Genomic DNA, 12641 nt, shown 5'->3' on the forward strand with positions numbered 1-12641 from the left:
ACATTGAATAGTGAACCAATTTGATCTTTTGCAAAATATTCAAATGTCCAGGTCCTTTTATACTATATTATGATAGAGAGTGGAAGAAATGTTGCAGCTCTCAGACGAGACCATAAATATACACTGCTATTCATCCCATGTAGATGCGAACAGTTCTATTTCCAGATAGGGATGGAAAGAACTAATTTTCTAGATCAATGGCTATACACCACCTTCCTTAGGCCATGTTAATTTTCTGTAGTAAAGATAATATACCTGAATGACAACTATAATTGGAGCTACTACTTAATTGAATTGGTAGGAACCACTGTTACTTAAAGGATCCATCTAGTTTCTCTAGGTGCCAGGTTGGTGAATGAAGTAAGAATATGATAAGGATGACCTTAATATCCACTATTTCCCAATGTTTCATTTTTAAGCAGTTTTATTGAGATATAATTTATATACTATACAATTTACTCATTTAAACTGCACAACTCTGTTGAACAACTTCCAGTACTATAATCATCAAGACAGTATGGTACTGACACAAAAACAGACATATAGATCAATGGAATAGAATAGAGAGCTCAGAATTGGACCCACAAATGTATGGTCAACTAATCTTTGACAAAATAGGAAAGAGTATCCAATGGAAAAAAGTACATTCAGCGAATGGAAAAATTGGGAAAATTCAACGAATTGGGAAAATTCACTGGTAACATGCAGAAGAATGAAACTGGACCATTTTCTTATACCATACGCAAAAATAAATTCAAAATGGATGAAAGACCTAAATGTGAGAAAGGAAATTATCAAAATCCTACCGGAGAAAACATACAGCAACCTCTGACCTTAGCCACAGCAACTTATTTGACATGTCTCCAGAGGCTAGGTAAATAAAGGCAAAGATGAACCATTGGGACTTCATCAAGGGGGGAAAAAAACTTCTGCACAGCAAAGGAAACACTCAACAAAGCTAAAAAGCAACCAATGGAATGGGAGAAGATATTTGCAAATGATATTCAAGGTTAGTATCCAAAATCTATAAAAAAAAAAAACTGACCAAATTCAACACCCAAAAACCAAATAATCCAGTGAAGAAATGGGCAGTAGACATGAACAGACACTTTTTCAAAGAAAATATCCAAATGGCTAACAGACACATGAAAAGATGCTCAGTATTATTCATCACCAGGGAAATACAAATCAAAACTTACTATCAACAATAGCCAAATTATGGATAGAGCCCAAGTGTCCATTGACATACATATATTTGAATATTAGTAATGAGAAAGAATGAAATCTTGCCATTTGCAACAACATAGATGGAACTAGAGGGCATCATGCTAAGCAAAATAAGTCAGTCAGAGAAAGAATCATATGATTTCACTGATATGTGGCATTTGAGAAACACAACAGATGAACATAAAGGAAGGGAAGGAAAAATAAGATAAAAACAGAGAAAAAGGCAAACCATAAGAGACTCTGAAATACAGAGAAAAACTGAGGGTTGCTGGAGGGGAGGTTGGTGGGGGCATGAGTTAAATGCGTGATGGGCATTAATGAAGGCAATTTGGGGGATGAGCACTGGGTGTCATATGTAAGAGATTAATCACTTTGGTTCTACTCCTGAAACCAAGACTACACCATATGTTAACTAACTTGAATTTAAATAAAAAACAATAAACAGCACAACTCAATTTTTTTTAGTTAGGCAATGTTGATTTGGACTTACCATCTCATGAGGAAGTTTCAAAGGATTTTTGTTTGTTTTCACTGCTACAATAGCTCTTACTTCACAGATCAAGGAATCAAGGTAGAGATTCTGCCAACTCACAAGGTATCCATTTGAGTCAGACATTTGGAGTTAGAGTAGTGACCAGAGTGTTTCCACGGAATCAGTGGACTCACTGTGAGCTGGATTTGGGCAAAGACTCTTATAATCTGATCCCCATTAAAATCTTAATGTTTGAATATTTTTTTCTAATATACAGTTACAAATCTCATAATTCCTTTTGGAGATGGACTGAGGGACTTATGTATACACCTGTCATGGTGCTATAGGTTCCTTTCTCATAATTAATGAGTCTCTCCTACAGTCAATGTGTTCCCAGCTCTAAGAAGCAGCTCAGGTCTGGAAACGGTAGTAAATCATGACTTGTTATTGGAATGGCCTTCTGAGAGTGTACCACTGATTTATTTTGGTTGCAAAGATTGAACGCCTTTGTAGACTGTCTACTTATTGTGTTCTGGAAATACATGTTCTATTAACTACCTCCATATCTCTCCATGTGTCAGGCCTCTTTCCACCTCCAGCACATCCTACCATTAGCTCTGGTCTATAGAGAACAGTCTCCAATAAACTCTTAAAATGTCATCACCCTCCTCCCAAGCACATTCTTTATCACTTTAGTAAATGGAATGTTCTCTGGGACCTCCAACAGAATATGGTTCTCTGCTGGTTTTCTTGGATTTATATAGACTATCAACTTTAACATGCCTATTTTTGAGCACTTTAATTTTTTGCTTTATTACTTGTTGTGATAGTTTTGCTATTTCCACTTCACTTAGTATGGAACACCATTTTCCAAGCATCTTAGAGCTAGTCTAGCAGTGGAATAGCACTATCTCTGAAGGTTCTTGCCAGTATATTAAGTCCTTTATGGGAGATCCCACATTGATAAACATGTTCTCATACAACTTTGTATTCTATCCCCTTTGTTATAGCACTCTCAAGATCCAGTCTCATATGTACTCTCCCAATCCCCGCCCATACATGTTGCCTAGGTCCATCAATGTCTTTGGTGTCTACTGACTTTCTTTTCTTAGAAGGTCTAGCACTTTTCTAGGCTAGTTATGTTGTGACCCAATCCTAGTTGCTTTTTACGAGTCAGGAGAGAACATGGGGCTGTATCTTAAGCACGGAATCTGTTGTCTTTCAGGTCAGCAACCTATGCTTTGTCTTCAAATAAGGAGAGAATGGTAATTGTTAAAAAGGAGGAATGAGATATTTCTGTAGCCTCTGGAGATCCAGGATCCTTTAGTACATTTTCTCAGACGTACCCATTCCGAGTCTGAGTCCCACTCCTTCTTAATTAGTGCCCTGACCTTGGCGTATCAGACCTGTTGGAGTTAAAGATTCAACCTGCTTTGGACAGATCCCTTTATAATTATATCTGGATCTGACCCTCAGATTTTTCTGTTCTCTAACTAAAGGAAAGGAGAGTCTCTGTATGGTGTCAAGGAGACTCACTAACTCATGTTGGTGATTAATCACCCTCAACTTTTCATGATTTTTCCCAATATGTCCATTATCCCAGGAGTAACCATCTGATTCCATCATTCTTATCATTATTATTTTCCCACATCTCTCAAAGTCCTAAGATATTGCACCTGCTAGCACATTCCATTTCACCAGTATCTCATCCTAATACACCACTGGTAAAAATGTTAATAATTATACTACAAGTACATGCTGGAGACTGTAAGTACTCTACCTACCTCTAGTGATGGGGTCCTTATTGCCACATGGCCAGCAGTGGATCTACTCTGAAATTACATTTTTTAGTTTGCTTCCTAGGCATACTCTCAGTACCAACTCTTTTAGGCTACATTGCCCAGGAAGCAGACTCTGGGATTTGCATGCAGGTTTATTGGGGAGTGCCTTTACTGAGGAACAACACAAGTGAAGGATGAGGGAGGCAAAATAGGGCAGAGGATAAAATTGAACTGTGAGGAGTTGCAAAAGAGACCACACCTGATTCTTCAGAGGCTTCTGAAACTGAGATAGTCCTTCAGAATTATCTCAATTGAGTCAAGGGTATCAAAAGCTTTGTACCACAACTTAGACTACTTATTAAATTCAAGCAGCCCTCAAGTTAGTGTCTTAATATTGACTGAGCTTACTTCTCTCAGCCAAGGGTAATTGTTAGAGATGAATTCAATTGGGAGCCATTGCCAGCAAACTCTTAGCAGCTGAGGAAGTGAATACATTACTTCTGAGCACTCCACATTTGTTTCAACTAGAGGGTTACTAAAATAATAATAAGTATGAAACCAATATATATTTGGGCTTTTAAAGAATGGAAAAAAGAAAATATATAATCTTGTAATTTTTGTATTACAGCAAGTAAGTGTAAAGATAAAAGAATAGAAACACTAAGCCTTTGGGGCCAGTCCACCTTTAATGATTAATATTTCCCCTCCAGCTAAATTTGACTTTAAAGAAATCCCTGCCCACCATACTGGGTTTGAAGATCCAAAAGAGACAAGCAGTGAGAATTTTATAATAATGCTATAATCAACTTTGGGCAGAGGAAATTTTTTAAAACTGACACCTCTGGCATTGGGAGTTCTGGGTTCTTAAAGAAACACAAGGGAGTGACTCTCTTATAATTTTATAAGAACTTGTAAAGAATTTTGACTAGTTCTGTTTTGCCACTCGAGGCATCCCTTTGACATAAATATTAAAGGAAGTGTATATTGAAATCCAAATTGCTTGGGTTCAGGTCCTGTCTGCCACCTACTAGCTGGGCGACAAATAAGTTTTTAAATCTCTCTATGCCTCCGTTTCCTCATATGTGAAATACATGGGAATGATAGTAAATTCACCTCATGGGATGAATGTGAAATTAAATGAGTTAAATAAAGTATTTTGTACAGGGATTGGCATCAATCAATGACCATGGTTATCCACTATATATATTAAAATATGAAATATTATAAACATAAAAATATATTTCATATATATATATATAATCCCTAGAAGAAACTATAGAGAGTAATTTCTTTGACATCCACCATAGAGACATTTTTCTAGATATGTCTCTTCAGTCAAGGGAAACAAAAGCAAAATTAAACTATTGGGATTACCAAAATAAAAAGCTATTGCACAATGAAAGAAACCATCAACAACAGAAAAAGGCAACCTGCTGAATGGGAGAAGATATTTACAAATGATATATCTGATAAAAGAGCTAATATCTAAAATATATATAAGACTGATACAATGCAACACTGAAAAAACAAATTATCTAATTAAAAATAGGTGGAGGACTTAAATAGACATTTTTCCAAAGAAGACATACAGATGACCAACTGACACATGAAAAGATGCTCAATATCACCAATCATCAGGGAAATGAATATTAAAACAACAGTGAGATACCATGTTACACTTGTAAGAATGGCTAAAATCAAAAACAAAAGAAATAACAAGTGTTGGTAAGGATATGGAAACAAAGGAATCTTCATGCACTGCTGTTGGGAGTGTAAATTGATGCAGCCATTTTGGAAAACAGTATCGAGGTTCTTCAAAAATTAAAAATAGAATTATTATATGACCAAGTAATTCCAATACTGGGTATAGACCCAAAGAAAACAAAAACACTAATTAGAAAAAAATACATGCACCCCTATGTTTATTGCAGCATTATTTATAATAGCCACAATATGGAAGCAACCGAGTGTCCATCAATGGATGAATGGGAAAAAAAAGATGTGATATATATAGATATGTATATATAAAAATAAGGAAATCTTGCCATTTGCAACAAACATGGGTGGACCTAGAGATATAATGCTAAATAAAATAATTCAGTCAGAGAAAGACAAATACCATATGATTTCACTCATATGTGGAATTTAAGACACAAAACAAAGGAACAAAGAAAAAACAGATAAATTACAAAAACAGACTCTTAAATACAGAGAACAAACTCATAATTGCTAGAGGGGAGGTGGGTGGCAAGATGGGTGAAATAGGTAAAGGGATTAAGAGTACACTTACCTTGATGAACACTGAGAAATACAAAGAACTGTTGAATAATTATATTGTACACCTGAAACTAATATAACACTGTATGTTAATCATCCTCAAATAAAAAATGATTTTGGTTATTATTTGGTGATCTAAGTAGGTTCTTTGCTATCTGTTCACACATAATCTTGATAATCTTATGGTCTCTTAGCAGATTGGATATGCCATTGTGTCTTCTCTACTGTGTTGGTCTTTACTGCATATTTTGGATTCCACATATGGCTATTGGAGCAGATGCAAAGTTTTTGACAGACTAAGTATGGAATTTGCATCAAAAATAACCTGTTTATGACAGGATTGATGCTACAAGCCTAGACCCTTAGTCCCAAAATAGGAAGTTGATGCTAGCCCAGATTTTGCCATATTTTAGTGTTTTGGGAGATTATGGGAATTATTTTATATTACTTTTTAATTATTTATTTTCTGATATATTAAAGAATATATATAGCATGAGCACTATCATTATAACTTAGTCATAGAATCATCTAATTTTGGTAGAGTACAACAGGAAAGTTTAATTTTTCTTCACCACTTCTTTCAACATGTCTGACTTAATCTTGCCTTCTTTGTTTCTTGATGATATCTAGGGCAGACAGATCCCATAGCTTTCTAAGAACTTTCAGTTAAAAGAAGTTTATGTGTTATAAATTCCATAACAGACCACAACTGACTTAAATCTTAATCCAGTTAAAAGCAATTCCCTTTTCTATCCCAACTCAATGCTGACCTGGGGCTTGCAGTCTTACATTAGTGGAGGGTCTGTTCACTTACTCTTCCTCTCTCTTGCCTGACATAAAAGAAATCTGAAGCAAAACAGTGAAGGAGAAAATAAATTAGGTCTAGGGTGTAAACTTTTTATTCACTTTTTTTTTTACTTCTTTGGTCCTATAATTTTATTTTCTTTTGGCTACCACTGATAAACTGACAATAGTTGCTCTGGACAGACATCCAAAGTCAGCATATGATGCATTTCATTCCTTGGATAACTCGTGGGAACTTCTGCATGGTTTCATAATATCTACAGTGCCTTCTCTGAACTGACATCTGGTCATGCTTAATTCAGGTCCTTTATCTAGTGGGTTTAGTCCACAGTCTCTCACTGCTGAGCTTCTGCTGCCCCAGGAGTCCCCATTCATAAATGGGAACCTTCAACATGGAATAGTCCCTGCTCTATCATGGCAAATAGCTGAGAGTGATGGCTATGTGTGGCTCTGTCTTTGGGCCCTGCCATCAAAAACTGCTTCAGATATCAGTTTGACTTCACTATTATACAGGTGAGAGTTACAGACATGATGCTATGTCCAAGCATGCTTCCAAGTTCTAGAGGACACAACTTAAGCTATCGTAAATTCTCTTACTGCACTTCACCTTGGTGCAGTGAGTTACAGACGGTGTATGAGTTTCTGAAGCCAATAAGTATGAAAGTGACAGATCATCTCCAGATTGTTCTCTTGGATAGCATCACTCTTGACAGAGTGGAGACAAGGGAGGAAGGAAAGCAGACGGAAAAAGCTATATCCCTTTCTAGCAATCTAGTAATGACTACCTAAAAAGACAACTATATTACTTCTAAGAAACCCCTTTCAATTCCTAGTTTCCCTTTTATATACATTGGACGGGGGTGATGGTCTGATGATGTTAGATTGTTTAGTATACCTTCTTAACAATCTTACACGGATACATATATCGGTTCTTCTTTAGAATGAGTAAGTTCCTATCATTTATGGATTATAATATCAGTAATTTAACTAATAGTCTAAGAGATTAAAAAAGTCCAATTTATCTATGGAGGATGTTGGATAATTTACTTCATCTCTTTGTTTTTAGTTTTCTCATTTGCAAAAAGGAGAAGATAATAACACTGACACACAGTGTTGTTTTGAAGCTTAATGAGGTAATCCTATATCCACAGCTGCTTAGCACAGTTCTTAGTACATAGTAAGAATTCAACCAATGTTAGCTACCATCAAAAAATCTGGTGTATTTATTTAACTATTGATAAGTATTGATGGAGTATCTATTGATTCCTTATTCAACACATATTTACCAAACACTTAACTGTTTTAGGTACTTTGGGAGGGGTGATGAATAAAACAGAGAGCACTCAGGAAGCTTACATTCTATCGGGAGGAGGCCAAATCATAAGCAATTGAGTGAGATACAGTGTATCGGACAAAGATTAATACTATGAAGAAAAGTAAAGCAGGGAGAATATTTCAGGAATGTGGAGAAGTGCTGCTAATTTAAGTGATGGGAAGGCTCACTGAGAGTGTGACATTTGAGCAGAGAGCTGAGGTAGAGAATATTATTCTGCATGTTACCAGAAAATGTGTTAATTAAATACAGCATTACAATCTCTAAAAGTCTAATACTATTTATAACTCAAACAGGTAACTAGGCCTTATATTCAACTAAGCCTTATTATATTCAGGTGGGTTAATTCAGTAGTTCAGGAGACAATTTATAATACAGATAAAAACTGTGCATTGGTCCGCCCTGGAGATCTTCCTTTTTCTTGCCTCTTAGCATGTCTTGTGATTTTTTGTTGCTATTGAAGGCTAGACATGAGGTAATAGAACCTGAGGTAAACAGGCTTTAATCTGAGGTTTTATATTCAACTGTCTAGGAGTTGGGCTGTGTTTAATGGTAGCTAGAGCTATAGGTGCCATTGGCTTCAGATTTTTCTGGTGCCCTCACTCCTTGTTGTTTTGGGTTTCCCTAAGAACTCCTCAGATGAGTCTGCACATTGCAGCTCTTAACTGGGATCTACTGTTATTGTAACAGTCCTGTTGGTGTGATGGTAAAGTGTGGGGGAGGGAACGTGATCTATAATCATATAATTAAATCTCAGCCATTTACTGCACCTGTGTTCCTGGATTTTGACTTTCACAGGTGTTTCTTAACTTTCTCCTCACCCTCCTACCCCTCCCACCCCCTCAGGCTAGAAGGATCTGGAGCTGAGTAAAGGCTCTTCACTTTACCTGGGTTAGGGCTCTGGTAAAGTCTTTCCCCCTGGAGAGTAGGCCTTTCTTATGGAGAATGTGCTAGTTGTATTTCATACTTCAAGATGATCACTTTTCCTCCCTTTGCTAGAGCCAGGCTCTAGCTTGGCTCTTCTGTGTGAGCACCTAGAAAGCTCCCAGAAGCAAAACCCATAAAAATGCAAGAGCGAGATCTTATGTTTTTAAAATAATTAGTTATTAAAGTATAGCCCACATACTGGTATGTACAAGTCATAAATGTAAAGCTCAATAAATTTTCAGCAACAGAAAATACCCATGTGTTTCTAAAAGCACCCTAGTCAACTATTAGAACGTGGGCAGCATCCCAGAACCCTGCTAATGACCACTTCCAGGCATTACCCTTTCTGAGGTCAGTTACACCAATTTCTAATAGCATACATTAGTGTTGCCTGTTTTCAAGCTTTATGTAAATAAAATCAAATAGAAGGAATTCTTTTGTGTCTGCCTTTATTTTAATCAATGTCTGTTAGGTTTAAACTGTGTTATTTCATGCAGAAGCAGTTCATTCACCTTCACTACTGCATAGTATTTCATTGTACGAATACAACATCATTTATTTGTCCGTTCTAATGTGATGGATATTTGGATTGTTTCCTGTTTTTGTCTATTAGAAAACAAATATTGGCCACTTGAGAGTCTTAACTCCAAGTTTTGTCTCTTCAGCACCTCGATTTTTTTAATGTTCTGTAGGTTCTCTGCCTCTTTACAACTGTCCCCAATTAAAACTTGCATCCAGATTCTAGGTCTCTCACTATGCTCCAAAAATTGGCATATGCCTGAGGAAGTATCTGTTTTCCATCTTCTGTGTGTGTGTGCGTGTGCGTTGTGTGGCTTAAAATAACAATCATCATTCTATTATCTCTCAGTTTATGTGAGTAAAAAATTTGAAAAGATCCCAGCTAAGTGTGTTCTATGAAGTTGCAATCAGAGAGTGATGTGAAGCTAGAACAGCTGGGTACTGGCCTGTCACGTAATCTTAGGGTCTCCTGTTTCTTCATATAGTCTACGACTATATGGACTTCCATATGGACTCTATATGTGGTCTAGTTTGGGCTTTCTTACAGCTTGGTGGCCTAAGGATACTTGGGATGCTTATGTGGTGGCTAAAGACCTTGGATCCCCAAGTTTTGTGTACTTCAGCAATTTCCCCAAAGCCTTCAAAATTATATATATACATACATATGCATCATAGACAGATGTAGAAATAGAAGTCTTATTTGATGAGCTCTTATTCATTTGTTTCTAGGAAACTTACAAGAGTATCTCTGTAAGAAAAAGGACTTTTACCATTTTGTTTGTTTGCTTTGTTTCTTTAGAGAGAAAATTCTAGCTAACATAATCTCCAAAGATTATACCTCTTCTGCAGAAGAATCAATATAGAATAAGATATTCTCATATTTGTAGTTTTCCAATTATAAATAAAGTATCATGAATTCATGTTCATAGCTTTTGGTATAACCCATTTTCAGAAATGTTGAGGACAGCACTTATAATTCACAGAATACATCAAATACCTTGCGTTGATCTCCAATTTAGTAGAAAGGCAGATGGATATATGCGTTGACATCATTTTGCCATCCACAAACATGCCACTAAATGTATTTCTAAAAGTGTTGAAAAGAGCAGTGCATGCTGTCATTTTATGAATTGTAAGTACTGTATTTGCGTTGAGTACTGAAGCGGGAAAAGAAAAAAAAAATCCCTGTAAATGTGCTTTAACCAGGAGCCTGTGGTTGGTTTGTTTGTTGGGTTTTTGTTTTGTTTTGTTTTAAGCAAAAAAAAACTTTGAAGTGGTTAGTTGTTTTAGAGTCACAACCCTCAAAGAAACCGTGAGTTAGCAAAACAAAAATAAGATGAACCATCAGGAGAAAAAAATGTTAAAAAACGGATATAGAATTATTATTTTTTCTTTTGGTTTTCCATTTTTCTGAATAAATTCTTAGGAATTTAAACAAATAAAGTCTACTCCAAAGGTAAAGAAATGTTCTCAAATTTCTTTAAAAAAAATCAAATGTCACATACTGCTGTCATCAAACTCCCAACCCCAGCCATAACCAGGAATTGCTAACAATGAAAAATATGCTATGCTGCATGAATGAAAAAGTAAAAATAATCTGGGTTTAGCTTCCAGAATTTAAGAAAAAAAAATGTACCAGGTCCTGAAAAATGAGATGTTAGGGTTGTATCCTTTTTTTCTCTTGATTAAAATGCAAAACATAGGAGGCTTTCATATCAATGATCTATAGAATATGTATTGTTTTCTTTTTTACCCCAGCAATGTATTATCTTTATACCCTTTGACCTCCTACTGCCCAGGACAGAATGGGTCTTCAAAAGGAAAACTCCCTCCTATTCCCTCAGTAGGTGTCAGAGAAATTCGAGGCCTGAGTAAATGGTTTTGGGCTCTCCAAACTACAGCTTTGTTATAATAAAGCACTACCACTGCATAGTAAAGCATCTACAGAAAAATAGTATTATCAACATTAGGCATCTATTATATTGCTATTTAACCTTAGCTTGTCAGGCAGACATGACAGAGATATTATTATTATCTATTTTATGTATTTTTAGGTAGGCTTCACACCCAGTATGGAACCAAAAGTAGGACTGGAACACACGACTCTCAGATCAAGACCTGAACTGAGATCAAGAGTCAGACACTTGACTGACTGAGCCAGCCACGTACTCTAACTTAGGTATTATTTTTAACCCCACTTTACAGATGAGAAAATAGACACAGAGATGTTACATAAATTATACAAGATTATATAAGACACAGAATTGTCAGGGGCGCCTGGGTGGCTCAGTTGGTTAAGCATCCGACTTCGGCTCAGGTCACGATCTTGTGGTTTGTGAGTTCAAGCCCTGAGCCCCAAGCCAGGCTCTGTGCTGACAGCTCAGAGCCTGGGGCCTGCTTCTGATTTTGTGTCTCGCTCTCTCTCTGACCCTCCCCTGTTCATGCTCTGTCTCTTAATAATAAATAAACGTTATAGAAAAAATTAAAAAAAAAGAATCGTCCACAGTAAGTAAGTATATTTGAACCTTGAACAACATAAGTTTGAACTGGGTGGGTCCATTTACAAGTGAATTTTTTTTCAATAAATACAGGATAGTGATATAAATGCATTTTTTGTTCATGATTTTCTTAATAATATTTTTTTCTCTAGCTTACTTTATTGTTAAGAATATGATATATAATACATGTAACATACAAAATATGTGTTAATTGCTTATTGTATCGGCTATGCTTCCAGTTAACAGCAGGCTCTTAACAGTTATGTTTTCGGGGTGTCAGAAGTTATACGTGGATTTTCAACTGCCCTGGGGATTGGCAAGGGTAAGCTGTACCATCACTGATGGTTAAGTTCACAGCGATGTGGTTAGATTACTCCATTTCTCTTGCCACTCTTATGGCTGCTACTTCAGATTCCTGGCCTGAGCAGAGGTGATAACCCCATGCTTCCAGAGACACTGTGTCAAGAGAGCTCCATGCAAACCCAGCCAGGGCTTTTGGGGTTACGTCATTTTAGATGCATGTATTTCCCCAGAGTGCTAGTCTGTTCTGAGTCAGATCTCCCATTTTTTTCTAGAACATGGATCAAAAACTTTATTTTTTTTTCCTTTTCCTCCATTCCGAACACACTGCTTCTGTCTCTTGGGGTAATTTTATTTCAGGGGCTCCACTGTCCTTTCCTGTGACTGAACCTTAATCAGAACTTCTCTTCTTGCTCAAAGAATTTCCTTAGCTTATGATTTTCTCACTTAATGGAATCTTAAAGATGATGTAGTGTGCAAATTAGGTGTAATATCATGATGAT

This window comes from Panthera pardus, unplaced genomic scaffold (genome assembly GCF_024362965.1).
Source record: "Panthera pardus isolate Hobbes unplaced genomic scaffold, ASM2436296v1 HiC_scaffold_17, whole genome shotgun sequence".
NCBI lineage: Eukaryota > Metazoa > Chordata > Mammalia > Carnivora > Felidae > Panthera > Panthera pardus.